This window comes from Oncorhynchus keta, chromosome 32 (assembly GCF_023373465.1).
Source record: "Oncorhynchus keta strain PuntledgeMale-10-30-2019 chromosome 32, Oket_V2, whole genome shotgun sequence".
In the NCBI taxonomy this organism is placed as follows: domain Eukaryota; kingdom Metazoa; phylum Chordata; class Actinopteri; order Salmoniformes; family Salmonidae; genus Oncorhynchus; species Oncorhynchus keta.
This window is the reverse complement of record NC_068452.1, coordinates 34569887-34587044: the sequence shown is the minus strand read 5'-3', so window position 1 is coordinate 34587044 and position 17158 is coordinate 34569887. Positions and strand designations below refer to the sequence as shown.

At 46.9% G+C, this 17158-nt stretch overlaps 1 protein-coding gene across 1 annotated transcript in view; it reads right to left on the bottom strand.

Moving 5' to 3' along the window:
- LOC118374456 (acid-sensing ion channel 2-like) overlaps positions 1-17158 on the bottom strand; it is a 509104-nt gene that overhangs the window by 436633 nt on the left and 55313 nt on the right. The gene's annotated exons all lie outside the window — the stretch shown is intronic.

The following is a 17158-nucleotide window of genomic DNA, read 5'->3' as shown; positions in this document are numbered from 1 at the left end:
TGCTTCTCTTTTGGACTGTAATGACACAAACTACAAGGGGCTTGGTGTTGGCTACAGGAACTACAGGGGGCTTGGTGTTGACTACAGGAACTACAGGGGGCTTGGTGTTGACTACAGGAACTACAGGGGGCTTGGTGTTGACTACAGGAACTACAGGGGGCTTGGTGTTGACTACAGGAACTACAGGGGGCTTGGTGTTGACTACAGGAACTACAGGGGCTTGGTGTTGACTACAGGAACTACAGGGGGCTTGGTGTTGACTACAGGAACTACAGGGAGCTTGGTGTTGACTATAAGAACTACAGGGGGCTTGGTGTTGACTACAGGAACTACAGGGGGCTTGGTGTTGACTACAGGAACTACAGGGGGCTTGGTGTTGACTACAGGAACTACAGGGGGCTTGGTGTTGACACTGGAACTACAGGGGGCTTGGTGTTGACTACAGGAACTACAGGGGGCTTGGTGCTGACATGAACTACAGGGGGCTTGGTGTTGACTACAGGAACTACAGGGGGCTTGGTGTTGACACTGGAACTACAGGGGCTTGGTGTTGACTACAGGAACTACAGGGGGCTTGGTGTTGACTACAGGAACTACAGGGGCTTGGTGTTGACTACAGGAACTACATGGGGCTTGGTGTTGACTACAGGAACTACAGGGGCTTGGTGTTGACTACAGGAACTACAGGGGGCTTGGTGTTGACTACAGGAACTACAGGGGGCTTGGTGTTGACTACAGGAACTAACAGGGGCTTGGTGTTGACTACAGGAACTACAGGGGGCTTGGTGTTGACTACAGGAACTACAGGGGGCTTGGTGTTGACTACAGGAACTACAGGGGGCTTGGTGTTGACTACAGGAACTACAGGGGGCTTGGTGTTGACTACAGGAACTACAGGGGGCTTGGTGCTGACATGAACTACAGGGGCTTGGTGTTGACTACAGGAACTACAGGGGGCTTGGTGTTGACACTGGAACTACAGGGGGCTTGGTGTTGACTACAGGAACTACAGGGGGCTTGGTGTTGACTACAGGAACTACAGGGGGCTTGGTGTTGACTACAGGAACTACAGGGGGCTTGGTGTTGACTACAGGAACTACAGGGGGCTTGGTGTTGACTACAGGAACTACAGGGGGCTTGGTGTTGACACTGGAACTACAGGGGGCTTGGTGTTGACACTGGAACTACAGGGGGATTGGTGTTGACTACAGGAACTACAGGGGGCTTGGTGTTGACACTGGAACTACAGGGGGCTTGGTGTTGACTACAGGAACTACAGGGGGCTTGGTGTTGACACTGGAACTACAGGGGGCTTGGTGTTGACACTGGAACTACATGGGGATTGGTGTTGACTACAGGAACTACAGGGGGCTTGGTGTTGACTACAGGAATTACAGGGGGCTTGGTGTTGACACTGGAACTACAGGGGGCTTGGTGTTGACTACAGGAACTACAAGGGGCTTGGTGTTGACACTAGAACTACAGGGGCTTGGTGTTGACTACATGAACTAGAGGGGGCTTGGTGTTGACGACAGGAACTACAGGGGGCTTGGTGTTGACACTGGAACTACAGGGGGCTTGGTGTTGACACTGGAACTACAGGGGGCTTGGTGTTGACTACAGGAACTACAGGGGGCTTGGTGTTGACACTGGAACTACAGGGGGCTTGGTGTTGACACTGGAACTACAGGGGGCTTGGTGTTGACACTGGAACTACAGTGGGCTTGGTGTTGACACTGGAACTACAGGGGGCTTGGTGTTGACACTGGAACTACAGGGGGCTTGGTGTTGACACTGGAACTACAGGGGGCTTGGTGTTGACACTGGAACTGCAGGGGGCTTGGTGTTGACACTGGAACTACAGGGGGCTTGGTGTTGACACTGGAACTTCAGGGGGCTTGGTGTTGACACGAACTACAGGGGGCTTGGTGTTGACACTGGAACTACAGGGGGCTTGGTGTTTCCACTAACTAAGGGGGCTTGGTGTTGACACTGGAACTACAGGGGGCTTGGTGTTGACTACAGGGGGCTTGGTATTGACACTGGAACTACAGGGGGCTTGGTGTTGACTACAGGGGTTTTGGTGTTGACACTGGAACTACAGGAGGCTTGGTGTTGACACTGGAACTACAGGGGGCTTGATGTTGACACTGGAACTACAGGGGGCTTGGTGTTGACACTGGAACTACAGGGGGCTTGGTGTTGACACTGGAACTACAGGGGGCTTGGTGTTGACACTGGAACTATAGGGGGCTTGGTGTTGACACTGGAACTACAGGGGACTTGGTGTTGACTACAGGGGGCTTGGTGTTGACACTGGAACTACAGAGGGCTTGGTGTTGACACTGGAACTGCAGGGGGCTTGGTGTTGACACTGGAACTACAGAGGGCTTGGTGTTGACACTGGAACTGCAGGGGGCTTGGTGTTGACACTGGAACTACAGGGGGCTTGGTGTTGATACTGGAACTACAGGGGGCTTGGTGTTGACACTGGAACTATAGGGGGCTTGGTGTTGACACTGGAACTACAGGGGACTTGGTGTTGACTACAGGGGGCTTGGTGTTGACACTGGAACTACAGAGGGCTTGGTGTTGACACTGGAACTACAGGGGGCTTGGTGTTGACACTGGAACTACAGGGGCTTGGTGTTGACACAAACTACAGGGGGCTTGGTGCTGACATGAACTACAGGGGGCTTGGTGTTGACACTGGAATTACAGGGGGCTTGGTGTTGACACTGGAACTATAGGGGGCTTGGTGTTGACACAAACTACAGGGGGCTTGGTGCTGACATGAACTACAGGGGGCTTGGTGTTGACACTGGAACTACAGGGGACTTGGTGTTGATACTGGAACTACAGGGGACTTGGTGTTGACTACAGGGAGCTTGGTGTTGACACTGGAACTACAGAGGGCTTGGTGTTGACACTGGAACTACAGGGGGCTTGGTGTTGACACAGTCAGTCCAGTTGTTTGACCACGACTACAGTCTGAATCCACACAGCACAGCAATGACTTTTCTGTCAGTGTGTGATGTGACATTACAACGACTGTGTCACAAATGGCACCTTATTCCCTTTATAGTGCACTACTTTTGACCAAGTAGTACACTGTAAAGGGAATAGGGTGTGGTTTGGGACACAGCCAGTGTCCAGGAGATCTGAGCTGGCTGTCTGGAGGGATAGTGTTTGTGCATGGTGAGGGTCAGGGATAGGTCAACCTCTCAGTGCTGGCCGGCTGGGCCAGTCAGAGACAACACATCCCTGAGGATGTCACTGTGCTCTGGAGCCGGCTGGCTGGCTGACTGTCTGGTTGGCTGCTGGAAAATGAGATACTGAGGTTAAAGGTCAAGGGTGGCAAGAGGAGAGTTTGGGTCAGTGCAGTGGATCTTGCCAACAGAAGGAGGAAGAGGACTAATAGGAACAAACAAGACAGGAGTGCTAAGAGAAGGACAGAGCAATGTCCGAACACCTGTTACACACACACACACACACACACACACACACACACACACACACACACACACACACACACACACACACACACACACACACACACACACACACACACACACACACACACACACACACACACACACACAAACAAGAACGAATGTAACACATATAAGTCAACATTTCTAAGAGAGAGCAAGCAAGAGAGACCACAACAGATTGAAATGTACATGGACTGTAAAGTAATGATTAGATGTGTGTATGTGAGAGGTCACAGTAGGAGTCAGTGTGTAAGAGAGGTCACAGTAGGAGTCAGTGTATATGAGAGGTCACAGTAGGAGCCAGTGTGTATGAGAGGTCACAGTAGGAGTCAGTGTGTATGAGAGGTCACAGTAGGAGTCAGTGTATATGAGAGGTCACAGTAGGAGCCAGTGTGTTTGAGAGGTCACAGTAGGAGTCAGTGTGTTTGAGAGGTCACAGTAGGAGTCAGTGTGTATGAGAGGTCACAGTAGGGCTCATCAGTGTGTTTGAGAGGTCACAGTAGGAGTCAGTGTGTATGAGAGGTCACAGTAGGGCTCATCAGTGTGTATGAGAGGTCATAGTAGGAGTCAGTGTATATGAGAGGTCACAGTAGGAGCCAGTGTGTATGAGAGGTCACAGTAGGAGTCAGTGTGTATGAGAGGTCACAGTAGGAGTCAGTGTATATGAGAGGTCACAGTAGGAGCCAGTGTGTATGAGAGGTCACAGTAGGAGTCAGTGTGTATGAGAGGTCACAGTAGGGCTCATCAGTGTGTATGAGAGGTCATAGTAGGAGTCAGTGTGTATGAGAGGTCACAGTAGGAGTCAGCGTATATGAGAGGTCACAGTAGGAGTCCGTGTGTATGAGACGTCACAGTAGGAGTCAGCGTATATGAGAGGTCACAGTAGGAGTCAGTGTGTATGAGAGGTCACAGTAGGAGTCAGGGTGTATGAGAGGTCACAGTAGGAGTCAGCGTATATGAGAGGTCACAGTAGGAGTCCGTGTGTATGAGACGTCACAGTAGGAGTCAGCGTATATGAGAGGTCACAGTAGGAGTCAGTGTGTATGAGAGGTCACAGTAGGAGTCAGCGTGTATGAGAGGTCACAGTAGGAGTCAGCGTGTATGAGAGCTCACAGTAGGAGTCAGCGTATATGAGAGGTCACAGTAGGAGTCAGTGTGTATGAGAGGTCACAGTAGGAGTCAGGGTGTATGAGAGGTCATAGTAGAAGTCAGTGTGTATGAGAGATCACAGTAGGAGTCCGTGTGTATGAGACGTCACAGTAGGAGTCAGTGTGTATGAGAGGTCACAGTAGGAGTCAGGTTGTATGAGAGGTCACAGTAGGAGTCAGTGTGTATGAGAGATCACAGTAGGAGTCAGTGTGTATGAGAGGTCACAGTAGGGCTAATCAGTGTGTATGAGAGGTCACAGTAGGAGTCAGGGTGTATGAGAGGTCACAGTAGGAGTCAGGGTGTATGAGAGATCACAGTAGGAGTCAGTGTGTATGAGAGGTCACAGTAGGTCTCAGTGTGTATGAGAGGTCACAGTAGGTCTCAGTGTGTATGAGAGATCACAGTAGGAGTCAGTGTGTATGAGAGTTGACAGTAGGATTCAGTGTGTATAAGAGGTCACAGTAGGAGTCAGTGTGTATGAGAGGTCACAGTAGGAGTCAGCGTGTATGAGAGGTCACAGTAGGAGTCAGGGTGTATGAGAGGTCACAGTAGGAGTCAGCGTGTATGAGAGGTCACAGTAGGAGTCAGGGTGTATGAGAGGTCACAGTAGGAGTCAGCGTATATGAGAGGTCACAGTAGGAGTCAGCGTATATGAGAGGTCACAGTAGGAGTCAGTGTGTATGAGAGGTCACAGTAGGAGTCAGCGTATATGAGAGGTCACAGTAGGAGTCAGGGTGTATGAGAGGTCACAGTAGGAGTCAGCGTATATGAGAGGTCACAGTAGGAGTCAGTGTGTATGAGACGTCACAGTAGGAGTCAGTGTGTATGAGAGGTCATAGTAGAAGTCAGTGTGTATGAGAGGTCATAGTAGAAGTCAGTGTGTATGAGAGATCACAGTAGGAGTCCGTGTGTATGAGACGTCACAGTAGGAGTCAGCGTGTATGAGAGGTCACAGTAGGAGTCAGGGTGTATGAGAGGTCACAGTAGGAGTCAGCGTGTATGAGAGGTCACAGTAGGAGTCAGTGTGTATGAGAGGTCACAGTAGAAGTCAGTGTGTATGAGAGGTCACAGTAGGAGTCAGTGTATATGAGAGGTCACAGTAGGAGTCAGTGTGTATGAGAGGTCACAGTAGGAGTCAGCGTATATGAGAGGTCACAGTAGGAGTCAGGGTGTATGAGAGGTCACAGTAGGAGTCAGCGTTATGAGAGGTCACAGTAGGAGTCAGTGTGTATGAGACGTCACAGTAGGAGTCAGTGTGTATGAGAGGTCATAGTAGAAGTCAGTGTGTATGAGAGGTCACAGTAGGAGTCAGTGTGTATGAGAGGTCACAGTAGAAGTCAGTGTGTATGAGAGGTCACAGTAGGAGTCAGCGTATATGAGAGGTCACAGTAGGAGTCAGTGTGTATGAGAGGTCACAGTAGGAGTCAGCGTGTATGAGAGGTCACAGTAGGAGTCAGGGTGTATGAGAGGTCACAGTAGGAGTCAGCGTGTATGAGAGGTCACAGTAGGAGTCAGGGTGTATGAGAGGTCACAGTAGGAGTCAGCGTATATGAGAGGTCATAGTAGAAGTCAGTGTGTATGAGAGGTCACAGTAGGAGTCAGTGTGTATGAGAGGTCACAGTAGGAGTCAGTGTGTATGAGACGTCACAGTAGGAGTCAGTGTGTATGAGAGGTCATAGTAGAAGTCAGTGTGTATGAGAGGTCACAGTAGGAGTCAGTGTGTATGAGACGTCACAGTAGGAGTCAGTGTGTAAGAGAGGTCACAGTAGGAGTCAGTGTGTTAGAGAGGTCACAGTAGGAGTCAGTGTGTATGAGAGGTCAAAGTAGGAGTCGGTGTGTATGAGAGGTAATAGTAGGAGTCAGTGTGTATGAGAGTTCACAGTAGGAGTCAGTGTGTATGAGAGTTGACAGTAGGAGTCAGTGTGTATGAGAGATCACAGTAGGAGTCAGTGTGTATGAGAGTTCACAGTAGGAGTCAGTGTGTATGAGAGGTATTCCCTTAGTGTGGAGAAGAGAAAAAAAGTAAACAAACTTTCATTAAGAATTTGAGAATAAAAGATTTCCTACAGTTCAGTGGGGCAAGGAGGGTGCGAACGAGGCTGGCTGAGCAGTCATAAAAACTCTAGTTATCCTCTGTCAGCCAAACTGTCTGACAGCTCATCACAACACACTGGCCCAATGAAAAGCACAGAACACAGCTGATTAAACTCTAAGACCTGAAATGGAGGCCACAACCTGGGAAGATCCCTCATTATCTCCACTGTTATCTCCACAGCCTTCTGCTGTTTCTCAGGTAGACAGATCTCTCTCCCTCTCTATCTGTCTCTCTATCTCGAAGTACACCAGGTTCCACTTTGATAAACGGCGGTTGAATAAACGGCGGTTGGATAAACGGCGGTTGAATAAACGGCGGTTGAATAAACGCGGTTGGATAAACGGCGGTTGAATAAACGGCGGTTGAATAAACGGGCGGTTGGATAAACGGCGGTTGAATAAACGGCGGTTGAATAAACGGCGGTTGAATAAACGGCGGTTGGATAAACGGCGGTTGGATAAACGGCGGTTGAATAAACGGCGGTTGGATAAACGGCGGTTGAATAAACGGCGGTTGGATAAACGGCGGTTGAATAAACGGCGGTTGGATAAACGGCGGTTGGATAAACGGCGGTTGGATAAACGGCGGTTGAATAAACTGCGGTTGGATAAACAGTGGTTGGATAAACGGCGGTTGGATAAACGGCGGTTGGATAAACGGCGGTTGGATAAACGGCGGTTGGATAAACGGCGGTTGGATAAAAGGCGGTTGGATAAACGGCGGTTGAATAAACGGCAGTTGAATAAACGGCGGTTGGATAAACGGTTGTTGGATAAACGGTGGTTGTAAAGCTCAAAGTCAGTGTAAGTGCCACTCAGTACTGATTACAACGTTTGATGACACATCCCAGCTCCACAATCACACTGGTCATTTAACTGCACTGGAAGAGAACTTAAACATTTCAGACAGAAAACGATAAATCATTAAGTATTAATACGTTTCAGTTCTTGAAAAATCTATTTAGAATTTCTAGGTTTAACTGAATATCCTGTTAAATCGTAATATATATCCTGACCTATCGTAATCATACTGTCTGACTGTGATTGTGGAAGACTTACCATACAAGGGCAGAGTTGCAAAGAGTGACAGAGAGTGACAGAGAGAGAGAGAGAGTGACAGAGAGAGAGAGAGTGACAGAGAGAGAGAAAGACAGACAGAGAGAGAGAGAGAGAGAGAGAGAGAGAGAGAGAGAGAGAGAGAGAGAGAGAGACAGAGAGAGAGAGAGAGAGAGAGAGAGAAAGAGGGAGAGAAAGAGAGAGAGAGAGAAAGAGAGAGAGAAAGAGAGAGAGATAGAGAGAGCGATAGAGAGTAAACAGCAGCAGGTGGGTAAACAGCAGAAACCAGACTGTGTGGATTGGATTTGATCTGTTGATTTGGCATTATTGTCATAATTAGGCAGATTAGAGAGACTCATATATTGTGTTTGCTTGTGTGTCTTTACCATTAAGCTGATTAGAAGTAAAGCTTGTAGAAACACATTCAGTCATGCCAATAAAGCTCTCTGGATTGGGGAGGGAATCCAAACACACTAAATATTTTAAAGTACTTACATTTTTTGGGGATATCTGTACTTGACTATTTATATTTACTTCACTGCACGCCTAAAGAAAATAATGTAATTTTTACTCCATACATTTTCCATGACACCCAAAGTACTTTGAATGCTTAGCAGAACAGGAAAATGGTCCTATTCACCAGGGCAGGAAAATGGTCCTATTCACCAGGGCAGGAAAATGGTCCTATTCACCAGGGCAGGAAAATGGTCCTATTCACCAGGGCAGGAAAATGGTCCTATTCACCAGGGCAGGAAAATGGTCCTATTCACCAGGGCAGGAAAATGGTCCTATTCACCAGGGCAGGAAAATGGTCCTATTCACCAGGGCAGGAAAATGGTCTCATTCACCAGGGCAGGAAAATGGTCCTATTCACCAGGGCAGGAATATGGTCCTATTCACCAGGGCAGGAAAATGGTCCTATTCACCAGGGCAGGAAAATGGTCCTATTCACCAGGGCAGGAAAATGGTCCCATTCACCAGGGCAGGAAAATGGTCCCATTCACCAGGGCAGGAAAATGGTCCCATTCACCAGGGCAGGAAAAAGGTCCTATTCACCAGGGCAGGAAAATGGTCCTATTCACCAGGGCAGGAAAATGGTCCTATTCACCAGGGCAGGAAAATGGTCCTGTTCACACAATTATCAAGAGCAGCATATAAGATATTTTTCAAGCCTCTGTTTTTTTAAGCAAGATCTTAACTCCAGTGATTCTCAAAGGGCTTACTTAGACAATTCACTTTCCCCTTACTGAGAAAGGTGAGCAAGAGAGAAGATAGAGGAGTGAGGGAGGGTGAGGGAAATTAAGCGAGAAAAGAGCTAGCCTCGGCTCTTGGAAGGTACTCTCATTCTTTTTTCAATTTATTGTACATTTACCTTCACTCATTCATATTTCATATGAGTTTTCCTTCCTTCTGCAAAAATCCACTTTTAAAAAAATCGACTCCCAACAGCGCCAAAACCCTGGGCACGAGCACCTTATTCCCAGGCTCATAATCAGGTACCAGAGCCAGCTCACATATACACACAGAATTACTCACTCCATCACTAGCTAGCTCCCATATTCACCTCTCTCAGACTCATAATCAGCTGGCCCTGACAGCCCATTTAAGTATCACAATCCAATTCAGAACAGTGGCCCGTGTCACTGCTGTTCCATTGAGTTTTTTTGCAATAGTGGTGGGGGGTCCTCCAGATCAATGGCACTGCAGTCCCCCCCCCCCCGGGACCTGGAACACCTGGGACTGAGAGAGAGGTGGCACACTGAACCAAATGTCAACATGCCAGAAATGATCCGGTCTGTCTGATCAAGTCCCAGGTTCTCCCGGTACACAGCCTGGCATAGAGAACTAAAGGTCGGCACAAACAGTGGCACACACACCAACGAACCAAATGATCTAATCCAAAACAAAGTCTAAACCTACCTATCTGTCTAGACTAGGTCCACACACACACACACACCAACGAACCATATGATCTATTCCAAAACAAAGTCTAAACCTGCCTATCTGTCTAGACTAGGTCCACACACACACCAACGAACCATATGATCTATTCCAAAACAAAGTCTAAACCTGCCTATCTGTCTAGACTAGGTCCACACACACACCAACGAACCAAATGATCTATTCCAAAACAAAGTCTAAACCTGCCTATCTGTCTAGACTAGGTACACACACCAACGAACCAAATGATCTATTCCAAAACAAAGTCTAAACCTGCCTATCTGTCTAGACTAGGTCCACACACACACCAACGAACCAAATTATCTATTCCAAAACAAAGTCTAAATCTACTTATCTGTCTAGACTAGGTCCACACACACACCAACGAACCAAATGATCTATTCCAAAACAAAGTCTAAACCTACTTATCTGTCTAGACTAGGTCCACACACAGCAACGAACCAAATGATCTATTCCAAAACAAAGTCTAAACCTGCCTATCTGTCTAGACTAGGTCCACACACAGCAACAAACCAAATGATCTATTCCAAAACAAAGTCTAAACCTGCCTATCTGTCTAGACTAGGTCCACACACACACCAACGAACCATATGATCTATTCCAAAACAAAGTCTAAACCTACCTATCTGTCTAGACTAGGTCCACACACACACACACACACACACCAACGAACCAAATGATCTATTCCAAAACAAAGTCTAAACCTGCCTATCTGTCTAGACTAGGTCCACACACACACCAACGAACCAAATGATCTATTCCAAAACAAAGTCTAAACCTGACTATCTGTCTAGACTAGGTCCACACACACACACACACACACACACACACACACACACACACACACACACAAAACACAAACACACACACACACACACACCAACGAACCAAATGATCTATTCCAAAACAAAGTCTAAACCTACCTATCTGTCTAGACTAGGTCCACACACACACCAACGAACCAAATGATCTATTCCAAAACAAAGTCTAAACCTGCCTATCTGTCTAGACTAGGTCCACACACACACACACCAACGAACCAAATGATCTAATCCAAAACAAAGTCTAAACCTGCCTATCTGTCTAGACTAGGTCCACACACACACACACACAAACGAACCAAATGATCTATTCCAAAACAAAGTCTAAACCTACCTATCTGTCTAGACTAGGTCCACACACACACCAACGAACCAAATGATCTATTCCAAAACAAAGTCTAAACCTGCCTATCTGTCTAGACTAGGTCCACACACACACCAACGAACCAAATGATCTATTCCAAAACAAAGTCTAAACCTGCCTATCTGTCTAGACTAGGTCCACACACACACACACACACACACACCAACGAACCAAATGATCTATTCCAAAACAAAGTCTAAACCTACCTATCTGTCTAGACTAGGTCCACACACACACCAACGAACCAAATGATCTAATCCAAAACAAAGTCTAAACCTGCCTATCTGTCTAGACTAGGTCCACACACACACCAACGAACCAAATGATCTAATCCAAAACAAAGTCTAAACCTGCCTATCTGTCTAGACTAGGTCCACACACACACCAACGAACCAAATGATCTAATCCAAAACAAAGTCTAAACCTGCCTATCTGTCTAGACTAGGTCCACACACACACCAACGAACCAAATGATCTATTCCAAAACAAAGTCTAAACCTGCCTATCTGTCTAGACTAGGTCCACACACACACACACCAACGAACCAAATGATCTAATCCAAAACAAAGTCTAAACCTGCCTATCTGTCTAGACTAGGTCCACACACACACAACGAACCAAATGATCTATTCCAAAACAAAGTCTAAACCTACCTATCTGTCTAGACTAGGTCCACACACACAGCAACGAACCAAATGATCTAATCCAAAACAAAGTCTAAACCTGCCTATCTGTCTAGACTAGGTCCACACACACACCAACAAACCAAATGATCTATTCCAAAACAAAGTCTAAACCTGCCTATCTGTCTAGACTAGGTCCACACACACACACCAACGAACCAAATGATCTATTCCAAACCAAAGTCTAAACCTGCCTATCTGTCTAGACTAGGTCCACACACACACACACCAACGAACCAAATGATCTAATCCAAAACAAAGTCTAAACCTGCCTATCTGTCTAGACTAGGTCCACACACACACCAACGAACCATATGATCTATTCCAAAACAAAGTCTAAACCTACTTATCTGTCTAGACTAGGTCCACACACACAAAGACACACACGTTCTCTCCCGGTTTCGTCTCCCCCTGTCCTCATTAGTAGGCAGGACTCCCGTTCTAGTTTGCACACTCCACTGTTCCGACTAAATGAGAAAATGAATGATCTCGGGTGAGCTAAAGGGAACGGCACAACATTCAGCCCCCCCAACCTCTTCACACCGTCCACCCCCTGTATCTCTCTCACACCTCTTTCCTCTCTGGTTAATTTCACCCTGGGCCTTCAGGAGGCTTGACCTCTTCCTCCTCCATCTCTGTCTGGGTTTAAGCTTCAGAGTAACACTGGATAAAGGGAGGTGCTTTCATCCTCTTGCTGCGGTGTCTTCACAACAAGACAGAACAAACATGTAGCCGAGCCTTCACACACCCACACAGAACGGAACGTGATTAAGTGACACCTCAACCTTAGGGACGCTATGGGCTTTGCACAGTAGACAAGACATGTTTAAAGGGTCAATATATATTATTTAAAAAAAAAAAATGTTTAACCTTTATTTAACCAGGCAAGTCAGTTAAGAACATATTCTTATTTTCAATGACGGCCTGGGAACAGTGGGTGAACTGCCTGTTCAGGGGCAGAACGACAGATTTGTACCTTGTCAGCTCGGGGGTTTGAACTCGCAACCTTCCGGTTACCAGTCCAACGCTCTAACCACTAGGCTACGCTGCCGCCCCATATGCAGTTGAAACAATAACAAAACGGACCCCCCCCCCACTGTTTCAGTAAAAAGCTGAAGGATGGGGCTGGAGAAATATAACCACTCTCAAATTCATAGACAGAGCTATGGATGTAAGGACTGACCATCCATGATATCTGACCATCCATGATATCGACATTATAGTTTTAACCATGTTTTAAGGCTATACAGTGTTCGATTTCAATGATGTTGTTTACAAACAATGGAGTAAAACAAGCTTATATTTTGGGCTCTGATGGGGTACGACCCTGGATTGCTGATGCTATGTAATGGCCAATGAGAGGCTTTGAAGCCACTGGTCAGCCATATTGGTACTCCTCAGAAGAAACAGTCCTCCATAGGAATTCATGGAAATATACAGTATGTTAATTCAATGTTTCAAGGACCAATTGACATGTCTATGTATTTATTTTATTGTACTATACTTTAAGGGAAACGTTTAAATGTTTAACTTTAATGTTTAGCTCACATAATATCATTTAAAAGTATACATTAAGGTGTCTGTAACAAAATAAATGTGGCAAAAACAACCGTAGACATTAATACATGGATTGCTATAGCTTCCTAAATCTATTTTACAACGGTGAGGGACTGCCAAGATGGAGGCACGGTGGCTTCAACATCACTGGGTATGAGCCCTTTTATATTCTTACATTATTAATGGGTATGTGTCACTCATTTCAAAGTTTAAAAAAAAAGGTATGTGTCAATCATAGATTTCCCATGTAAATTTCCCATGTAAATATGCTAATAATGAACCTAAAAGACTCGCTAAAAGGAAATGTCTGGTTAGTGACTGTTACATAACTGCAAAAATGTGTAAAAGTTCAAAAAAGTTTAATCCCTAACAAAATCAGTAAATATCAACTTCATACGCAGCACACGACCGTGTTCATTCAGGGTGAATGTTGTCATGACAACCCAAGTGTTGGAGAATGTCAGTTAGATGAACAGTACTGTTTGTTTTATATGCTTCTTATGGGATGTGCAGACACACTCACACACTATTTGAAAGACAATCACAAAGAGCAAGATGAGGAAATGATACCATATCGCCAAGCCTGGAGAGAACACACATACACCTGACCTCTGATTAGGGTTGCAACATTTCCAGTTGATGGTTGAAAGTTATTGAATGTCCCCAGAATTGCGTAACTCTAGTTCTGATTGTGTGAGTAACTGATGCCTGTAGTGTTTGTGTACCTGCTGTTGATGCATCCTGTGAACCAAATGATCCCCTCTGGTATAGTGATGAAGCAGCATCATATTCTAAGAGCATACAGTATATTTCCCTTCCTTTGACAAACAAACCCACATACAGTAAACATACATGCTGTTTGAGTAGCTAGTGTACTAGACTGGTACGCTACACACACTATCTCTCTGACTTTATATATGAAGCAAACACAGCACACACACTCACGTGCACACACACACGTACAAAGACACACTCACGTGCACGCACACACGTACAAAGACACACTCACGTGCACGCACACACGTACAAAGACACACTCACGTGCACGCACACACGTACAAAGACACACTCACGTGCACGCACACACGTACAAAGACACACTCACGTGCACGCACACACGTACAAAGACACACTCACGTGCACGCACACACGTACAAAGACACACTCACGTGCACGCACACACGTACAAAGACACACTCACGTGCACGCACACACGTACAAAGACACACTCACGTGCACGCACACACGTACAAAGACACACTCACGTGCACGCACACACGTACAAAGACACACTCACGTGCACGCACACACACTCACGTGCACAACACGTACAAAGACACACTCACGTGCACGCACACACGTACAAAGACACACTCACGTGCACGCACACACGTACAAAGACACACTCACGTGCACGCACACACGTACAAAGACACACTCACGTGCACGCACACACGTACAAAGACACACTCACGTGCACGCACACACGTACAAAGACACACTCACGTGCACGCACACACGTACACTCATAGAAAAAGTACATGCACTCACGGCATCAACGGGTAAGAGTTAATATCTTTGCAACTGGAAGTGTACAGTAGTAAACAACAAACATTTTGGTCTCCCTCCCTCTCATCCTCTCCCTCGCTCTCATCCTCTCCCTCCCTCCCTCTCATCCTCTCCCTTTCATCCCCTCCCTCTCATCCCCTCCCTCTCATCCTCTCCCTCTCATCCTCTCCCATTAAAGTGTGTGTAAGAGGCCCCCTCTGGCCAATGCTCTCCTCTCCCCACACCAAACCAATAACAGCACAGCACAGAGAAAAGCCATCAGCAGCACCATTAGAATGCTTCCATTGCCGTTTGTTATGTTAGGCCTGATGACTGGATGAGTCCCGGGGGATGCATTTCACGCTTGCTGGTGAACACACAAGGCTTTTTAATCAGTCTTTAAAATAAATAGGCCATGATAGCATCCCTGTCGTTCCACCGCTCTCCCCTTGCTCTGCCCTGCCTTCACATTCAAATGGCTCGCAAGTGGAACAACTGGGTAAAGGATCAACCGACATATTGGCTCTGATAAGACACAGATGCATTTGAAATGCTTGGGAAGGAATGGGTGCAGAGGGGAGGGGTATCTTTACTGCTGCAGAAAACACAATCTAACACTGAACCAGAAGCATTACAATGGAGCGAAGCCCCATTAAATAGCTTGTAGAGACACAGAACTGAGTCATACATCACCCTGTCAGCTACTGGAACTCTGCTTATTGGCATAATTGAAATGAAACTACATATTTAAAGGAGGCATTGTAGCTTACATTGTAAGTAAAATCCATACTCTCTCTCCTTGTAAAGACATGGCTTGGGGCAGAAAAGGTGTGAATGCTCAGAGCCTGTAAATAATAGATCCGGTTGAGGGAGACTCCGACACAGAGTGGATGAGAAACTGTAAAGATAGCTGAGTTTAACTGGGGGCTAGGAAAGATGGGTGATTTATATTGTGGTGTTGTTAGCTAGTCTTCCTATGATAATATGAAGACTATTACTATAATAATGTGGGAGGTCCTCACCACACTGAAATTCAGAAGAAGAGAACGCAAAAACACTTCAGATATACTCTTGTTCTTTCTAAAAGCTTGCTTCTAACTACCACTACTACTGTGGTACTTTTCCTGAGTGGAATACTGTCTGGGGGACTGAGCATCCCCTCAGCGTGGATAATTCATCAGATGAGGGGGACATGTAGAGTCCAGGGGGTTAAACACTGAACTTCAAGTGCTGTCTGTCTGACAGGCCTGAGATAGACAAGACAGACTGTCTCTCACACTGACTGGGACCTGACTAGAGACAGGGTGATGAGAGGAGTCTGGCACCACCATCGCCATGGTGATAGATGCTTCCACAGCCCAAGGTGAGAGGGAGGGTGTGCTACCCAGCCATCTGTCAAACAGCGGACTGACGGGATGGTTGGAGGTGGCTGTTGAGGATGGGTGCCGCGCCCGGCGGGGTGACAGGGTAGTGCCCAGGGCAGAAGGTGATGGATGCCCCTCTCTCTCTCTCTCTCTCTCTCTCTCTCTCTCACACCTTCACTCAGGTTGGCAGGACTGGATCAATACCCAGTGGAGAGAAGGAATGAGAGGAGGGAGAGAGAGGGAGAGAGAGGGAATGAGAGGAGGGAGAGAGAGGGAATGAGAGGAGGGAGAGAGAGGGAATGAGAGGAGGGAGAGAGAGGGAATGAAAGGAGGGAGAGAGAGGGAATGAGAGGTGAGAGAGAGAGGGAATGAGAGGGGGGAGAGAGAGGGAATGAGAGGAGGGAGAGAGAGGGAATGAGATGAGGGAGAGAGAGGGAATGAGATGAGGGAGAGAGAGGGAATGAGATGAGGGGGAGAGGGAATGAGATGAGGGAGAGAGAGGGAATGAGATGAGGGAGAGAAAGGGAATGAGATGAGGGAGAGAGAGGGAATGAGAGGAGGGAGAGAGAGGGAATGAGAGGAGGGAGAGAGAGGGAATGAGAGGAGGGAGAGAGAGGGAATGAGAGGAGGGAGAGAGAGGGAATGAGAGGGCCAGCTGGAACTGCCTCCACTAGACAAATGGACTTCAGTCTATGAAGTCCATTTGTCACCTGTCATAGTTGCGACCCTTGCTGACCTCTGTCACGTCCAAACCCGTTAATCACTCCGGCCAAGTGCATTTGGTTTGCTTCGATCGCCGCAAACAACCTGGCCGGACAAGCTAGTTTACAACCTTGAGACAAATCACCTGGGAGAGTGTGGATGATGGATGGGGCCCTGAAGGGGACAAGAAGGGACTGCAGAGAGCCAGTAGGGCCTCCAAAAGAACCTCCAATCGACAGCTTATTCAGGCCCTCAATAGGGGCTTCACAACTATTAATCATAATCATGGCTATCACTCAGTGATTAGATGTTCAATAGAAGCCCATGTAAAAGAGTGCACCACAATAGACTAAGGAGAGGCAGA